The 18484-nt window shown below is 56.7% G+C and overlaps 1 protein-coding gene across 39 annotated transcripts in view; it reads right to left on the bottom strand.

Moving 5' to 3' along the window:
* The window catches only part of ZMIZ1 (zinc finger MIZ-type containing 1), a 238602-nt gene that overhangs the window by 53524 nt on the left and 166594 nt on the right, over nt 1-18484 (bottom strand). For 3 of the 39 annotated variants that reach the window (XM_070613336.1, XM_070613379.1, XM_070613346.1), the window contains exon 1: nt 17163-17522. The exons of 30 other annotated variants lie outside the window; for them this stretch is intronic. The gene's annotated coding sequence lies outside the window, so the exon portion shown is untranslated. Of the gene's footprint in view, nt 1-16388; nt 16679-17162; nt 17523-18484 lie in introns of those variants that run through there. 6 more of the 39 variants (XR_011538368.1, XM_070613408.1, XM_070613349.1 and 3 more) reach the window with 4 other exon arrangements.

The following is an 18484-nucleotide window of genomic DNA, read 5'->3' as shown; positions in this document are numbered from 1 at the left end:
GTCTGAAAGAGAAGGACACAGTGCATGGTGATGAGGCCCAGGTTCAAGGGCTCTGGGGAGTCGGGCTCCCCAAGGCTGTCTGCAGCGACAAAGGAAGACTTCTCAGAAGAGGCAGAAGGTGGCTTCATCTCACTTCTCCCCCAACTCTGGCCTCTTCCTCCTCCTTCCTGAAAAACCAGAGACTTAAGACAGACAGAAGAGTCCTAGCCCCTCTTCCCTGCCCCACACAGAGATAATCAAGGAAGAAAAAACAAATTAGAGAGCCCAGGAGCCTGGCAGGGCCTTGGGAAGTTTGGCTTGACAGGGCAACAGCATTTAACAAAGCTCACATCATCCATCACTGGGGCCCAGTTATTTAGATACTGGGCATTTGATTAGACTAATATGGGCGGCTGGGGTGAGGCATGGCTGGCGCTTCCTACCCTTGCCTACAAATTAGACCGTCACACACACAATCCGATTACCTCGACTGCCACATTTATCTTGGGAGAGGCGCCATCCATCACCCCTCAGCAGCTGGCTCTGTGCCTCCTCCAGCAGGAGGGGAGTTAAGTGTACCTCTAAGTTTTAGCAGGCAGTGCTCATTCAGTCATTCATTCCATCACCCACTCAGCAAACACTGCCCCAAGTACCCCCCTGGGGCAGGCCTTGGGTCGGGCACTGGGGTACAGAGCAAATACAGCCCTTGCCCTTGAGGAGCCCATGGACAGTACGTGAAAAGGGGAGGCATCCGAGCTGGCAATAAAGGAGAGCTGTAAGCTGATGGGCCCAGGTTTGCATCCAGCTCCCTCTCCTCCAGGAGAGGAGTGTGCCGAGCCACTGATCTAGTCCACAATGTCCCTGCTGCGAAATGGGATGCTAACACAGTGCAGCCCGTCCAACAGAACTTCTGCAATGATGGAAATGTTCTATATATGCATTGTCCAAAATGGGAGCCATGGGCCACGTGTAGCTACTGAGCACTTGAAATGTGGCTACTGTGACCGAGGAGCTGAGTTTTAAGTTTTATTTAACCTCACTTCGTTACATTTAAGTGTACACGGCCACAGGGGGCTCTGGCTCTAGTGCAGAACACGGCAGATTCAGCGGTTGCTGCCTTTTCAGGGTGGTGGTGAAGGGTGAACCAGGTAGCCCCAGAAGGTCTGGAGCAAAGTTTTGCATGTGACACGTGCTCAACAAAGGCTAGGCCCTTTCCTTCTCGAAGGGCCAGCCGGGTTCCGAGGCCAAGGATAGCAGCAGTGTTACCTGAAGACCCTGAACTGATAACACAGTCCCCTTTGCCACCCAGTAGTCCAGCAGGGCTTCCGTTTTAAAGAGAAAGCTGCGAGGCGCAGAAGTGAAGATGGCACAGCCACAAAGTGGCAGAGACAGAACTCGAGTCCAGGGCTCTGTGGCTTTCAACCTCCCTCTTCCCACTGGACACCTGGCTACCCAGGAGACGCACGGCAGGAGTGAAGCCTGGGGGTGGGCGTTTGAAGGCAGGGCTATGGATCAGCCGGCCTCTCCCCTCAAGGCCAGTGCTGAGGAGGTGGATGCCAGGCACAGGGGCACCCTGAGTTGCCCCTAAGCCAGGCCCTGCCCAGCTTGCCCCAGCCCCTCAGGCTAAGCCCATGGGGGCACAGAGGCCTCTCTCAGCATAAGGCAGAGTTGGGGCAGCTGACTGAATTTTGTGTTCTAAATATAGCTACTCTAGATGGGGCCCTGTCCGGAGGCTTTTGCAGAGTGACCACGGCAACCAGACAGGGAGCCTTGGTGACACAAGGACTGGTGAGAGAGCTCAGGGATGTCAGGCTTCCTCCAGCTTCACAGGACGTCGCTTAAGCACAGGCTCAGAAGGCTGGCAGACACAGCTTCAAACCAGCTTCTGGTGCCAGGAACCCGAGGGCTCGGAGTGAGGCGAGTCCCCTCAGTGAGGACCCGATGTCCCATCACAGGGCTGCAGCGGGGATGAGAGGCACTAACGAACCTACAAGCAGAACTCAGCACCCTGCAAGTGCTCGCTTGCTGGGACTTGTTCAAATCACTGGCATTGTCTGAGGTCTCAGGACAGGTCAGAGACCAAGTGAGACCCCCAGCCTGTGTCCTGTGAGTCTGGGAAGGCTGGAGAGACGGCATCTAGGAATAAGCACTCCTCACTGATCAGCTGTGTGACCTGGTGCAAGCCACGTCACCCCTCTATCAAAAGCAAGGATAAAATTACAAGCATGTGCAAATCCTTCTGTGAGGATCAGATGGAACATGCAAAAGCACTTAAAACCTGGATTTGGACAAATCTGATAGAATCTAAGTATGCAAGTGGGCAGGTTTTCCCAGTACCTTCAGAGCAGCCTGACCCCAGAGGGAAATCATCTCCCAAGAGAACACAAGTCCCCCAAAGAACAAGCCAGAGCTTAGGAGTCCAGTCTTCAGACACTCAAGAGACGACCTGCTGGTAAAGGACTTCTCAAAAAAACAAGCCTAGAAAGAGGCAGGCCCGGGTCAATGGAGGCCTGCTTTGTGAGCCCCTCTTGGAACTTGCTGCAGGGGTGGCTGGCAGGCTTCCCGGGGTGGGCTTACCTGGCTCACTGGGCCAGGCACTGTGGCTTCTAGCTGGCCAAGGCAGCTGGGAAGAATGCCGGGGACACACTGCAACTGTAGGAGGGAGCAGGCTGCCCTGGATGGAAAGCAGGAGGTTGCTGGGGGGAGATTACCACCAGGCTGGGAGATGGGGAGGGAAGGCTACAGTAGGAGCCAGGCCAGGAGAAGAGTCTAGGGGGATGAAGCGATCCAGAAGAGCCAGAGACAAGATGGGAGGGGGGAGAGGGGTATACCAGGTGAGCTGAGGAGGCCTCCCTGGAACACTCCCTCCCCCCAGATTCACCCCTCTCTGCTGTCCCAGTCAAAGGTATACTTAGCCACTCACATATCAGTATAAATGAATTTATAACAAACTGTGCAAGATGGACAAGGAGCAGTAATTGAAGGAAAATGAATGGCAGGCAGCTCTCCCTGACAAGCCACTCCTCAAAGGCAAGTAAGACACCCTAAGAGCTCCCCAATGGGGACCCTCTGCTGCTAGGACCACCAGCATTCCCCCTACCCCTCCCCCAAATGCCAAAACTCTTTTGTTGCCACTTAAGCCAATTTGGGGGTAATTCTGCAGGCAATTGTCTTCCGATTTACAATGTGGCTCAGTGATTGCATCCAAGCTGACGGTTCAGGCTGTAATTGTATGGTAATCACTTCTGTTTATGATCGATGTGGAAATCACTATTGTTTTCAAGTAGGCTTGTTAAATCAAAAAAGTGCAGGGGTGGGGAGGGAGGGTTTATTTCTCTAAGTTGGAGCCCTGGGAAAATGAAATTAAGCAGAGCAACCCAATGTGAGGGGAGGTGGCTCTGATGGCAAAGGCACCCTCATCAACTCAGAACTGAGAGACAGAGACAGGCAGGGACACAGAGATGCAGAGACAGAGACATGGAAGGGGCAGGAGGAGAGGCACACAGACACAACAGGGTAGAGCCACAGTGGGGCAGACAGAGATGCCTGGGGAACGGCCACGTACGGGACGGAGGCAGTCAGATCCGTGGATACATAGAGATGCCCACACAGACCCCACTGCTCATACATGCAGAGACGCTGAGCGAGATACTAGGGGAATCCCCCTTACACACCCCGACATTTCACCAGACCTGCTCTCGTTTATTCCTAGAAAGGTGGGGACAACCCAAGTGCAAGGTGGCAGGCTGGGCACTACCTGCCCCTCAGAGCTGGAGCCCCCTACCTGCCCCATTGCCGCCTACCTGCTGCCTGGAAACAGGGTGGCAGATGGCATCTGGGGGGTTCAGGTGGCAGGAGTAGGGCAGTGTTGTGAGCTGACCTGCAGTTGAGGGGAACAGGGGGTGCTGCCCATCTGGTGGGCAGAAACCTGAACCTCTCAGAGGCTGCAGGGAACAGGTCTGGGCTGAGTGAGGGGCAATGCCTCCCAGGGCAGCAACGGAGGCTCCATGGCACCATAGGACTGAGCCAGACCAGGCTGGAGGCCAAGGCCCTGCGGGGGGCGAGCTGGCACAAGCTGTTGTGTTCAGCAGCAGACAAAACTCTAGGTTGCAGGATGAGCCTGGCTACAAGGCTTATGTTTTTTTCAACTACATGCCCTTCTTCCCCAGCAAAAGTGCATGGAGACCATTGGGCAACGTACTGAAAATCACGACTATGGCGAAAAACAATAGGTGTTTGGCTTCCAAAGCCTCCATCCTGATGCCCTTCATCTCTGCCAGCTCTCTTGGCACTTCTTTCCTCTCTCTACCTGTCTAAACCACCCTCCATATTTCATGGGTCAGCTTCACCTCTCCAGGGAAGTCTTTTCCCACCCAACTGGTCCCTCCTCTCCATGGTACCAAATGTCACGCTGACTTTGATGCAGGACTTTGGTGGCCCACAGTCCTGGCTGTAATGAGCTCAGTGACTGTGGCAGGCTGCTTCAGCTTTTTGAGCCTCAGTTTCTTCAACAGTGAAGGTGGATGGGCAGGCTGTGCTCTATCATGGGTGGCCTCCCAGTGCCTGGAGCAAGAACAGCATGTAGTAGCTTTCCCACCAGATTCAGCGTGGGCTTAAAGGCCACCCTGACTTGATGATGTGGCTTCCTTCAAACCCAGAGCACCCCGACTCAGCTGTCATGCCCTGCATATTGTCCTCAGGGCCAAGGCTCTGGGATGGTGGGCAGTAAGCTCAGCTCTCCTTGAATGGGGGAGAGGACAAGCCTCCATCTCCTGGGTTCAGGCCTCGAACTTGCCCTGCCCTGGCCCTCAAATAGGGCACCCCCAGCTGGCTGGGCTCTAAACTGAGATGCCTGGGCTGCCTAATTAGGGGCTTAGCAGGGCTTGTCAGGCAGCCGCTGGAAAACCTTAGAAGTGGAACAGTCACTCCTATTGGCTTCCAGTATTCGGCTTAAGAAAACAGACTACTTCTCCCCTGGGGACATTGCTTCTGAAGTATACAGAAACAAGTGATAGTTGTTCAACCAGTAAAAACAAAGTTGGCTAAAATGAGAATTTAAGCTACAATCAAGTTGTCTAAATGGATAGGGGACATCCCAAGCACGAGGAGGCTATGTGTGCCTGTGTTTGTTTATGTGGCTGTGTGCCTGTGTGTGCAGGCCCGTGCATCTACACAGGGCATGCTGGGTGCTCAGCAGGTGGATATCTTTTGGGGTTCCAGTCTCATCCTTCCTCTGCTCAGGGGCCCCTAACCAAGCCCCAGACCCAAGTGAGGATCCTGTGGTCTGGACCCCACACCCACTCAGGTGCTGTCAGGGAAGAGGAGAGGAAGGGTTTCCTGGGAGGCACTGAAGGCAGAAGGCCAGAGCGTCAGCCTCAACTCCACCCGGAGGCCCCTACCCCCTGCCCTCAGTTCCGCTAGCTGCCCAACGCTGGTAATGACAGTAACTCCCCTCCCAGGGGAGAGAAGGTCCCATATAGGTGGAAGTACCTTTCTGGACTCTAAAGAGCTCTACAAAAATCAGATATTTTCACACCCTGCTCCAACTTGTAACCTCAGGTTTGGAAGTGGCCAGTGACCCTGACCTTTGTTTACTTTGCACCCCGAAGTCAGGTCCCTAGGTGGCGCATTTAAGGTAGGGCCACCTGGCCAGGTGTTCTCCCTCCCCACATTCCCCTACTCCCTAAGGGGAAGAGTAGCCCAGGTGAGTTCAGAGAGCTGGGGACAGGATACCAAGGCTCAGTGGGAAGAGGCAAGGCCAGCTTGAGAAGGAGCCAGGCCACCGAGGGAGGCCACTGTTCCTTGCCTAGGCGGCTGTGCCTGAAAGATAGGGCTGGGAGAGCTCAGAGACCCAGCCTGCCCTGGGTCCTTTAATCCCAGTGCTAAGAAGAACAGGAATCAACAACTCTATTTTTCAGACGGGGAAAGCAGCGGCTCTGGAAGGTGAGTGACTTCTTGTGAGGAGTAGAATGCAGGTGGTCTCCAGATTCTACAGTGCTCTGATACACCGACAATCTGAAAAATCTCTCTCTGCATGTAGCACTGAGACTATTCACAGAATTCTTTTGCCACCCCTGAGACAGGCAGAGCGGAAGCTGTGGAGAGCCAGGGCTGATTTCCCCAGGAAGCTGCGGAACACCCTTTCCTGAAGGTCTGGGAGGGTCCAGAGTCATCTTCCCTAGGGTGGGACAGGCCTTCCAGGGTCAGATCCAACGAGCATTCCCAGGCTCCCCCCAAGCCCCTGGTTCAGTGAGTGGTGCAGTGAGAAGGGCGACTGGGCCAGGTGTCCTTGGACATCTCTCAGGGGGGAAGAATATCCCTAGAAATGTCCAGGCCTCAGGGCGAGCCCCCTCTCAGAGCTCCAGGTCTGCCCTCTGGTTTAGTGGGATAAGGGGAGGGCCAGGCACAGTGACTGCCTTTGTTCTGGGACTCCTTCCTAGAGTCCCGGGCCCAGAGGCCATTCGGGGGACCATTCCTCCTACCCTAGCATGGTGACACTAACATTTATGGAGGGCATCCTTTGTGCCAGGCCCATGGTCTCGGGGGTTCCTCACAGCAACCTTGAGATCTCTGTGTTATCATCCCTATTAATGGATGCGGAGGCTGAGGCCTCACAGAGCTTCAGTAACCTTCGCCAGGGTCACACAACTGGTTAGTGCAGGGCTGGGGGGGCAGGGATGGTGCGGGTGCCTGCATGCCCCAAAGGGGTCAAGACATCTTAACTCTTACACACATATACCACCTGGCTCCCAACACGCCCCTCCCACATCACAGACATATTTCCAACACCCCCTGTGTTCACAGATCTGCACAAACCCACGAGAACACCACCATATACACTCATCCAACAATCATTCAACTTGTAAACGTCTCCCACGCGGACACAAGCATGCTCAACTGCATGGACACATGATCTATGTGCACAGATGCAAAGCCCACATAACATTTTCAAAGGTTCCCTCTTATCCTTCTATCTCCAACACCCACCCTGGCAATAGGCTCAGCCCTACTTCACTCCCAAGCCCAGGCTTGGCCCTGCACATCCGGTGCCTTCCAGCTCTGACAGCTTCATCTGGGGACTTCTGCTCCCAGAGGCCCGGGACCCTGTGTTTTTTCACATTCCCCACAGTGCCCTACCCAGAGCCAGCTCTTCATTTGCTCATTCACTCACTCAAAACTTCTTAGTGAGTACTTTTTGCCCATTTTGATACAGAACATTCACACTCAAATGAACTATAGCCATGAACCTGAAGAAATACAGTATTCCTGCAGAGGCTGAGGACTGTGCCAAGCGCTGTAGGCACAGTATAGTGCGCAGGGAGAGTCACAGGTGCCACCACCAGGAAGCGCACAAGCATGGAGGGCGCAAAACCATGCCCTTGCTCACTCAGTAGCTCCTGCAGTTACATCAGGCCTGTGAGGGCGAGGGTGCCCCCATTTTACAGAAGAGGCAACTCAGGTGGCAGAGGGAAACTTCAAGCTCCAGATCACCTGGGTGGGGGTGCCAGCAAGGCTGTAGATAAGACCAGGGAGGTGTTCAGGGAAGCTGGCCCAGACCAGGCCTGGCCAGAGGCTGGGTTCTGTCTGCACAAAAGCCCACAGAGCACCATGGGTGCACCCCACACCCCTGGGAGAGAGGAGAGGGCAATCAGGAAGTCACAAGCTAGGAAGAAATCTCCATTGCAGAGACTATAACTTGAGGACAAAGATCTTACCCAGGTCATGGAACACATTTCTCGAAGAAGGTACACCGCCATGCAAAGCTCCGAGAGGATTCTCAGCCCCTGGCAGGCCTGAGGCTGGAGAGGATTCATTATGGGCCAAGTGGGCAGGCTGCAGGGCCTGGCTCACCACGGGGTGGGCAGGGCAGGAGGGTGGCCAGGCAGTGATGGCCCCTCTTCCCCAGCAGAAGCCTGCCCACTGGGAGTGCCTGCTGCTCACTGGTGCCTTTGGGCACTGGCACCAGGAGGGTGGAGGACCCATCCCTGCTTCAAGGATCAAAGTGGCGTGGACAGAGGGAGACTGTGCTCACAAAAGGAAGCAACGCTTGGCCCTTGCCCCTTTCCCTGGCCTGATGCTGACCTCTGGGGGATCCCCTCCCTGGGCTGGGCTGCCACCCGGGGGTGGGGAGGGAGCACTCAAGTCACTAGAGACCCAGTGGTTAAGGCTGCCCTGGGTCCAGTTAGGTGCGGGGGGCTTTTCTGCTTTGGGCGGTGCTGCCCTGAGCCCCCAGGACATTGGTGTTTGTGCTCCCTCCAGGGCATCCCCAGGACTGCCCAGGAGCTTTTGGGACCTGTCGTTGGCAAACAAAAAGCAGACACACCTGAGGGTTACACACGCTGTCCCAATGCCCCGCAGAGAAGCCACTGCTCCTCTCAGCAAACACTAACGGAGCCCTGAGCCCCCTGCCAAAACCTCCTGGGGTCCCAGCGGGGGAGCATGCAGCTGTCAGCTCCAGGATTTCTCGGGCATTCCATATATTCCTCAGTTCAGGGCCTGTGCTGGAGGAAAGGCACCCACATGGCACACGGGTGGGTGCAGGGGGGAACATTCGGATAGGCTTTGGCCACCATGGAAGATGAAGAGGCAGCGAAGCAGGGGGATGTGTCTCCAGAGAAACAGGAACGGGCTGTGCACAACTACAAGGAGACCATGACAGGGCAGCAAGGACTGCTAATGTTTACTCAGGGTGGACTATGTCCTCACACTGTGTTCAAAGTTATAGTTGCAATATATTCTTGAATCTTCCCACAGCCCTAGGAGATGAGTACGATTCCCCCACTTTACAGATGAAAAAACTGAGGCTTGGAGAGGTTAGAGCTTCCATTGTGTAGAGGGGACAGGAGAGGAGGGGAAAAATGCTGATAAGCAAGAGGGACGTCTGAGGGGTGGGGGCCACCAGCCCCTAACAGGGAGGAGCCATGCCCTTCTTGCCTAGAACCCCCCCATACCTACTTGAGGGGAACCCTCCCTGGGAATGCTTAGCCCTCACTTCAACAAATCTCCGGGATGCCCCTTGGCCCAGCCCCCCCAGCCCCTGCTGCCCCTGCCCTGTCCTGGCATGAGGTCTGTTTCCTGAACCTGTTGTCTGCTCCACAGCATCAGGTCTGAGTGCGCTTGGCCTCCTGGAACCCAGCACAAACACACAGTGAGTGTCAAGGCCAGCGGAGTGGGAGGACACGGGATGCTGGGCCTGGGATGTCCCGCGACTCCGAGGATGTCCTTTCACCGAGTGTCTTCCCTGGAGCCCTTGGACAGCTGGAAGCCAGGCCTGGAGCCCACCTTCTTCAGGGCTGCTAGGGCCCCAAGAGCTGCTGCAACGTGGCACGGCTCACAGATCTCTGCCCAGAAAATGCTCACAGACACCAACAAACTATCTATGGACTTCAGGGGAAAAGTTCTTGTCACCCAAGTCACCCAAGGGCTTCAGGAGGCCAAGGTGTAGACTTGTAGCTCCTTCCCCAAGAAGGAAATGAAAGTGGGTAGTGTGCTGGCCCAGGCATACTTCCTCCAAAGCTAGGACACATGCTGGGACCTCCCAGACGGGTGCCAGCAGGGGACAGCCTGCAGTTTCTCCTCAGGACAGAACAAAAGACAGGCACACTCATGCACATCCCCTGCCCCACCCCCAGCCCCAGCCTTCTTAAGTCTCCTGTTACAGTGGTCACTCAGGATGGGGGATGAACCCTTGGATGGCCCCGCTCTCCGCACTGCATGGCAAGGTCTCTCTGGTCATAACACACAGTCCAAGAAGCATCCTACAAACAAGGAAACTGAGCCCCAAGGTGGAGCCGGGACAAGAAAGAACCTAGTCTCTCGGGCTCAGGAACTCAAGAGAAACCAAAAGCCTAGCTGGTTTGGGAGCTAACAGTACGCTGTGAGGGAATTAAGTCAACCTGACAGTAATGAGAGCTGCCACTTAACTGAGTGATTACTATGTGCTAGATCTGAGCTAAGTGCTTCCAGCCCACCTCATTTACTGCCTCCTGCAACCCTGCCAGCCAGAGGCAGGTATAGGCAGCTCCATTTCATTAATTAGGACACAGAGACTTAAAGAAGTTAGGTGACTTGTCCAAAGCCACTCAGCAAACAACAGATGTGGGTTTCATAATTACTCCCTGACACTGTCTTGGGAAGGACACTGGGTGGCCCCATTTTAAGAGGCCAGGGGGGTAGGGCAGCGTGGTCCTTTGGGGCCCTGTGTTTCACAGAAAGGATGGGGGGAAGTCCACGGCCCTGTGGATGGGGTGTAGGGGTAGGAGCAGCCTGTGGAGCTGCTAACAGGAAGGTAGGCAGAGTCCTCCATCTTTCAGGCCCAGGGACCCTGCCTCCCTACAGAACCACGATGACAGAGCTACAAGGGCCCTTAGAGACCCTCAGGCTCGGCACTGTCCAACAGAACCTTCTGTGATGATGGAATTGTTCAGCCACCACACTGTCTAATACAAGAGCCACTAGCCCCATGGGGCTACTGAGAACTTGAAATGTGGTTGTGTGATGAAGGAACTGAAAATTTCATTTCATTTCATTTTTACTAATATACATTTAAACAGCCACATGTGGCTAGTGACGTTCTCTAGGACAGGACAGTAAATCCAGTGCTTCTTCCTATAGGTGGGGTCCCCATGAAGGACAAGGGCTGCTGCACACCACACAGCCACCTTGAAAAGCCAGAGCTGGAGCTGGGCCAAGAACTTGGGCCTCTCCATTTCTTCCTGGATAACTGCCTTTGCTGCAACCACCCTGTGCCCTGGGCTGGTCACTTAAAGAGATACTTATCAAGCACCCAGCATGGACACAAGTGATGGAGGTCCCGTCCTGCAACTCACAACCTGGTGGGGCCCACACCCAGGTAGGCAAGTGACCATGTAAAACAGATGGATCTAAGGTTGTAGGTCCTCGACGTACAAAGAAGTAAAAAGGACTGCCAGGGGACAGCGTCCGTGTCTGCGTGTATACTGGGGGCAGAGGACCAGGGAAGGCCTCCTGGGCGGTGACATTTGAGCTGGGCCTGGAAGCAGCAGGATGGAGAGGAGACAGAAAGAAGGCTTCTTTTTCCCCTCCTGTCTGAAACATGCCCCCCCATTTTTCACAGCCTTCCCTCCCACACATAGGAGCTGAAACAGACCCTGTTAAATCTTCTGTGCACACTGGGAATCCGCCAACCTCAAGATTATACTCTTGGGAGGTGGAAAGGGTGCCTGTAAATCTCCAGCCACCTCAGGCTCTGACCGAGGAGGCTCGGAGAGGGTGTGAGACTAAACTCTGCAAGCCTAGAGGCTGTCCTCTGTCACCTGGCTCCTCTAGTCTCAGACCCAGGGAACTCCCCATATTGGTTTAAAACCTCCCAGGCCTGGCTGTAACTCCCTTTAGAGACTGAGGACAGATTCCACAAACACAGCTCTCTTTTTTCCAGGAGAGACCAGAGGGAGCCGAGGGGAGGTCTGGACAAGTTCCATCAAGTTCCCGGAGCTCTTCAGAAGAAGAGCTGGCTGCCCTCGCCCCCTACCATGGGCAACCACAAACAGGAACCCTGCATCAAGATGAGGCTTTCCATTGCGTCAGCAGAGGCAGGGACATTCTCGCAGCAGAACTCCGACCTCGCACAGCTCCCCTACTTTCCTGCCTGGATTCCTGCCTGCAACTCAGCAGCATCCCTGCTCCTGGAAGTCCCAGTGGCCTCTGTGGCTCCAAAGCCTTCAATGGCTCCCTACTGCCCCCAGGATAAAATCTGTGCTCCCCACTGTCGTTTCAGCAATGGCTCCACTTCCCCGGCTCACCTCCGCTGCTTCATCTGGAGACACACCCTCCCTTCTTCTAACATGCCTTTCTGTCTATTAGTCCTCCCACCCGACATTCATCCCCCTTTTCACCCAAGACCCAAATCCTACCCATTTCCCAAATCAAGTTCCACCTGGGAAGGGTTTCATGCTACTCTAGCCCCGAAGTCACCATCTCCCCCTCTTCCTTCTATAGCTCTTAGGGTGTGGAGCATAGGCCTCTATTCATTCAATTCTCCTCATTCTGGTGCTCCTTAGTACCTCCCACTGCATCCTCAGATACTGGTGGTAGCCCCAAAGGCAGGGCCAAGCTTTTTTCTGTCTTTTGTCTCCCTCCACCACACACACCTCCCTCTAGCACAAGACTAGTAGTAGAACTCCTGAAGTGGAGTCTACCTTTTAGAGATGAGACACAGAGCAACGTTCTCAGTACACAGATGAGAATAGAGGCCCCCAGAGGGGAAGTGACTTGCCAAAGGTCACAGACTAATTTGGCACCAGATCATAGATATTATCACTTGAGGGCTAGGCGCTGGGAGCCATGTTTCCATGAACAGTATCTGAATTATCTGCGAGAGCTTAACAAAACTAACGCCAAATCAGAGGCTGGGCCCTACCCCAGAGTTATCAAATCTCCAAAGTGATTGGGAGTGTTGGCCTCCAGGAATGTGGGTGTCCTGGCTAAAGCCCCTGTTCTCCATTCACCAAACATGCATGAATTATCCACTACTGGCCCAGGCCAGGGCACTCATAAGGCCTGGCCTCACCCCATGGGTGGGCGGGGCCAGGAGGAGAACCCAGCATGGTCGTGGGGCCCTCAAGCAAGAGTCCATGCCATGCCTGGGGCTACTGAGAGGGAGGAAAGGGGCTCCCTTCCTGAGACTGCTTGGGCAGTGGGGCGGAGGACCGCCTGGCAGGCCCAGCCCAGTGTTCTGGGTGGTGGGGTCAGGGCCCGGCTCCACCAGTCAGTTCTGAAGGCCACACAGCACTTCAGACTCCGGGGAACAAGAGTGCTGCGGGCGGCCCCCGATGGCGGCAGGGAAAGGCACTGTAAGCAGGGGCCTTGAGCACCACCCCACCTCACTCCGGGGAACTGGGAACCTGGGAACACCGCCAAAGCCCCTTTCATCCTTCAAGCTCCCATGGATGGGCCTTGAAGACCACCTTCCAAGGTGTGCTGGGGTCCCTGGCAGAGAGCCACCCCTCTTCAGACCTCTCCTTTCAGTCAGCTCAGAGCCCTAGGGACCTGGAGGCTGCAGTAAGGTCTAACGCTAGGGGAAGGTGGGCACCTCAGGACACAGGGACAAGGCCAGAGACAAAGTGACCTCACCTCAGGGCTGGAGCAGGAAACTGAAGCAAGGCACATTTAAATCTCAAGTTCAAAATGGCAGACTGAGATTTGCAGGGACTGTGAGAGGGCATTAGCGCCATCCTAGGCCTGCCCTGCCGTGTGACCTTGGGGCTGGAAGACCCTTCACCCATCCGGGCAGTGGACTGACTGTCCTTTCCTGCCTGTGGTTAGTGGCCTGGGAGCTCCCGGAGAAGCTGAAAGTGCTTGGAGAGTAGGGGCCTTGTTCTTTCCTGAGCAGGCTCCCTTGTGAGGCTGCTGCTTCTCGGCCAGGCCCTGGGAGAGTTTCCTCCTGCAGCTGAGGCTTTTGGGGGCAGCCAGGACAAGTGTGGCATAGTGAATGCCCTGTGACATGACGGGGAGCAGGTCCTGGGAGGGAGGGAGCAAAGGGCATTTTGTGCCAGCCAGTGCCCTCAAATTCTTTTCCCCCTTGGGCTGGGGCCTGCACACCTCTCCCTAGGGTAGAACTAACAAACCCGGCCACAGGCCCACTGATGGGGTCCTTCCCTGTAGAGAAGAGCCAGCCTCTCCCATGGGACCAAAGCCACATCGATCAAGGTAAACACCTCCCTCACCCGGAGAGCCTCTCTCTCTCTCCTTCCAGCTCTGCCAGGACAGAACTCTCTGTTCCTGCGGACCCAAGGCTAAGCTGGCTCCCCCACCCGATTGATGGATGACTTCACAAAGACTGATGCCTACCGCATACCAAGATGGTCCTCAGGGAGGTCTGAGGCTGCTCCTAGGACCGCTGCCCACCCTTGGCCTCTGGCTGACTTCTGCTGGAGGGCAGAGCACTGGAAGAGGAGTCGGAGGCCTGGGGGCTCACGCCACTCGCTGGGTGACCTTGGGCAAAACTGAACCTTGGTTTTCCCCTATGCTCAATGAGAACACCTAGCTTGTCCATATTTCCTCACTGGGAGGCTGCCAGAAAATAAAGTGCTAGGAAAATGAAGATTCTTCTATCAAATGGACTCATCCCACACTGTTACACCTGTGGGCTCTGGACTAATATCCTCACCTCACTTCTGTCCTAAATCTCCATCCTTCTAGCCAGAGCTGTCCAATGGAGCTTTCTGCCACGGTGGAAATGTTCCACGATCTGGGCTGCCTAATCTGGTAGCCGCTGGCCACACGAGACTGTTGAGCATTTGAAATGTGGATGGTGCAAATGAGAAACTGAACTTTTTAATTTATAAATTGCCACATGTGGCTAATGGCCACCATATTGCATGGCACAGTTCTAGACACAGCTCTGCCATCCTTACTCCCTGAGGCGTAATCCAGAAAGAGCTATCAGGAGGCTCCCAGGCAGGACTTTGGTTGAACATCTGTGGGAGCGCCAATCTCAGTCTGACTGGCTGAGACCAGAGTAGGGGCTCATCTTAGAGTTCCCAGAGACTGAGCACGGCCTGGCTGCTCAGTGCTCAGCTAACACTGACATAAATCCGGAAGTGATCTTTTAATCCCTCCATCACCTCCCTACGCCAACAAGGAAAGCTGCACCCGACCAGCTTTCTACTCATGCAGTCACTCAACAGTCATGGAGCACCTACCACCTGCCAGGCACTCTGGTTGGCACTGGGGTACACAGTGATGAGGAACACAAGGCCCCTGCCTTCAAGGAGCTCAGTAAAGGCCTTGCTCCAGGCTCAGCTATGACTGACTTCCTCTATCTCCTACTAGGTGGTCTCGGGCACATCAGTTTTCCCATCTGAAACCAGGGCTTCCACGTCCCTAAGTGCACAGGCTCTGGTGAGAACCAAGAGGTGAAAGAGAGAGGTGAAGGGGCTCTGTGCAGGGGAGGCTGTGCAGGGGAGCGGAGACAGCATTATGAAGCAAGTCTCAAACTCTGTGCAGGCTGCTGCTTCCGGTAAAGTCCCAGATTCTCACCAAAGCATTGCTGTTTGGTGGTTTCTCACTAAGGAAGTTCACAGTAAAAATAGCTCAGGGGACTTGAATATAGCTAGTTGGGGGGTAGTCACTGCCTGGCTAATACACAGAAAAGGGGAACAGGCTTATTAGCAGCCACATGGACTCTAAGACTCACCGTTTCCCCCACCCCCCACCGTGGGACAGGCCCTTTTGCTCTGTAGTGGATGGAAGATGAGCTTCCTGCCCGGAGCCTCTGAACTGCAGGGGCCTGAGTCCCTATCCACCATCTAGGGTCACCCTGATTTCAGGGCGGCACCAGTTTGCCCACTCCAACTCATTCCCCAGCCAGATTTATGGCGCACTCTGCAGCCCACTCTCAAGGATAGGCCATTAAGAAGCACTCTGGCACCAAGTCCTTGCCAGATGCCTCACAAAACCTTCTGCTGGAGAAGCCACCAGCCATGCCCAGCGCCCATCTGGCAGTTCAGCCAGATGTCAAGAGCAGGGGACCCAGGCCCCCACCCTGAGAATGAAGGTCTCCTGAAGCCCATCTAAGGAGATGCAGCCTCCCTCCAGTGGTGCAAAAGATGAGGGCAGGTAAAGTCACAGCTCCGACCTGTCCCAACCTCTCCCAAGCTGCCTTCCAGTTGGCCCTAGGAATGGGGACCTATCTAGTGCATTGGGCACCAAGGCGTGTAAGACCCAAACACCAAAACCACGTGGCTGGGACCACCAGAACCTCCCTTTAGCCCTGACACTGCTCTGAGAGACCCACTCTCTGAGGTCTGAAGGTCCTCACAGCCTGGCGTCAGGTACCCCCAGAAAGGCCCCTTCCTGCCCTCCAGTGCAAACCCATCTCTTCTCCTCCTTCAGCCAGCCTCCCAGCAAACATTTGTCAAAAGTCTGTTCTACACCCACCACATCTCTGAAGGGCACCCTGCCGCAATGGTGGCATCACCAGCGCCCGTCGGGGTCTCTGGGTGCTTCCAGCATTAGGGCTGTATCCTGACAAAGGAGCAGCTTGAAGTTAAGGACCGTCGGCCTCTGCGGACGGCTTCCTGGCCGATTCTTATTTCTGCAACAGCAGCCAATTGAGGACGGAACCTTGTAAATGTCTGCTGGTGAGCCAACATTTCACCTTCGGGGAGGGAGTGTGGGGGAGCAACCAGGCCCCCGGTCCCGAGGAGAAATGAGGTCCCCATCTGTGGACGCACAAAAAGGGCCCGGTGCACGCCGGTGCCACTCTCGCGGCCAAGCCTCGGGCTGACACCATGCAGCACACGGCGCTACCCACAATGCACCGGCCCTCTCAGTCACACACAAGCACGCACACTCACCCCCGCGCCCGTAGGGAGCCCGGGCCCGGCCCGCGGACGCCCCGGGGCCGACCCCTCCAGCCCCGCACTTACCCAGAAGTTGCACCGGCAGCGGTCCCGCCCTGGCGCCCGCGGGGGACTGGGGCCCGGCCGGGGGCAGCTGCGGAGAGCGACTCCGGGCAGGGTTCAGCCGGCGCCGAACAAAGGCTGCGCGCAGGCAGCGAGCGCCGCCTGCATCCCCGCTCCGCGCCCGGGGGGCGGCGGCGGCGGCGGCGGCGCGGGGGCCCGGGCAGCTCCGGCGCCCGCTCGCTCCGCGCTGCCCGCTCCGAGGGCGCTCCGGCTCCCGCGCTCCCGCTCGCTGCTGCCCGCCACCGCCGCCGCCGTCCGGCTACCGCACCGCACACATCAATTATTCATCGCCCGTCTCCAGCTTCCCGGGCGAAGCCAATCACAAGCGGAGGCGCCGCTAATGGAGCCGCCGCCGCCACCGCCGAGGAGGCAGCCAGCCGCGCGCCGGGCGCAAGCGACAGCCCTCCGGGGATGGGGATGGGCCGGGGGCGCGCGGGCGGCGGGGGCTCACGGGGCGTGCCAAGGAAACTTCCCACGGCCCGCGCCCTGTGCCGCGCGCCGGGACCTGGCCAGGACGACCACCCACCCGGCGTGCTGCCGCGTGGGGCTGGGGGCTCGGGGGAGGCCGGGCGCGCCGCGGCAGGGGGAGGGGAAGGAAGAGGAGGAGCGCGAGAGAAAGATGAAAGGCTAGCAGACCTGCCTCGGCGTCTCCAGGGAACCCCGGCTCGCGCGCGTCCTCCCCACCCCACGAGCCTAGGCGTCCGCACCCCCGCCCCACAGCCCGCCGCCCGCACTCACTCGCGCACAGAGAGGGTCGGCCCAGCCACTTTGCTGCGAGGGAGCGAGAGCGACTATGAATCGGAGGCAGCTCACATTTCAAACTTGCACGCAGGGGTGGTGCTGATGCACGCCGCTGCCGAGCCAACGCACGACCGGACCAGCGGCGCTCCAGCCTCCGAGCGGGGGCGGCGACCAGGCCCCCTTCCCTCCCCCGCCTAGGCAATTAATTGGAAGCAACACTTGTGCGAGTGTTGCTCCCGGAGCGCTGTCGCCCGAGGGGGCCGCCGGGAAGGAGCTGACGGTGGATGACTTCGGGTGTCTCCCACCCCCCAGAGAATCCTCCAAAGTGGCCATGCTAATGAGGGTCCACGGCAGGGTGGGGGCGGAGGAGAGAGCTGGCCTGTAGGCGGCCTCGGCCGGGGGGTGGGGGGAGGGGAGGGAGCGGGGCGGGACTGGGGCCGGATTGCGACTTAGGTTTACAGGATTTTCGGAACAGGTTAGAGGGTGGAGAAGGCAGGCGGCCTGGCATCTTCCCTGGCACAGGGGCCCCTGCCACCCCTGGGATTCCCCGAGCCTGGAGCCCAGAGCAAGATGAGCGGGCGCACGTACGCTTGAGCTCCCCGACTTCAGGGAGTTCCTGTGCCCTGGAGCCAGCAGCCGGTAGGGAAGCCGGGGGCGGCTGCTTCGCGCGGCCCTGCCCCGCCCCGGGAGCTGCTGCCTTCCTGACAGTGCATCCTGTGGTGGCCACGGCCTTTTCCTTCCAGCCTGTCTGTCGCAAGGGCTCCTGGTGCTGAACTGAGCTTGCCCCCTCTCCACCCCTCCGCCCCCAAGACAACCCTGGAAGCCCACCAGCTGCCCTACTCCAAAGGGCTCCGCGCCCCCCCACCCCTTTCGTGAGCACCTTCACCTTCTGGGGAGAAACTATATAGCCCTCTCCCCCAGCCCCGCCCACCTGCCAGTGAGTTTCTTGAATGGTGACCTAAGGGCCCCAAACAATTAGTAAGGTAAGTGGGGCCGCATCATTCACCCTAAAGAAAGGGAGCCAGAACTGTCATTAAAATCTCTATATTGGACTGCCATGCACTGCTCTCCTTGCCATCTCAGGGAACTGACCAGGTTCAGGAGCCTTTGACGTTGCTTCTCCTGATTTCATTCCTGGATTACCATCCCTGAGCCTCTGGCTGGCCCCTAAACCTTCCTGTCTGTCCTACTGCCGGCCCTAGAAGTGGCTGAGACAAATTACTTATCTAAAAATTGTGTTCTTGCTCCTTGTTTGACATAAATCGTTAGCAGGCTATAATCCCACCCACTGCCACTTGAAATATCACTTTCAGGGATGG

The sequence above is a fragment of the Equus przewalskii genome, chromosome 1, assembly GCF_037783145.1.
Source record: "Equus przewalskii isolate Varuska chromosome 1, EquPr2, whole genome shotgun sequence".
In the NCBI taxonomy this organism is placed as follows: domain Eukaryota; kingdom Metazoa; phylum Chordata; class Mammalia; order Perissodactyla; family Equidae; genus Equus; species Equus przewalskii.
The sequence above is the reverse complement of the archived record's forward strand: the minus strand, read 5'-3'. Positions and strand labels throughout refer to the sequence as shown.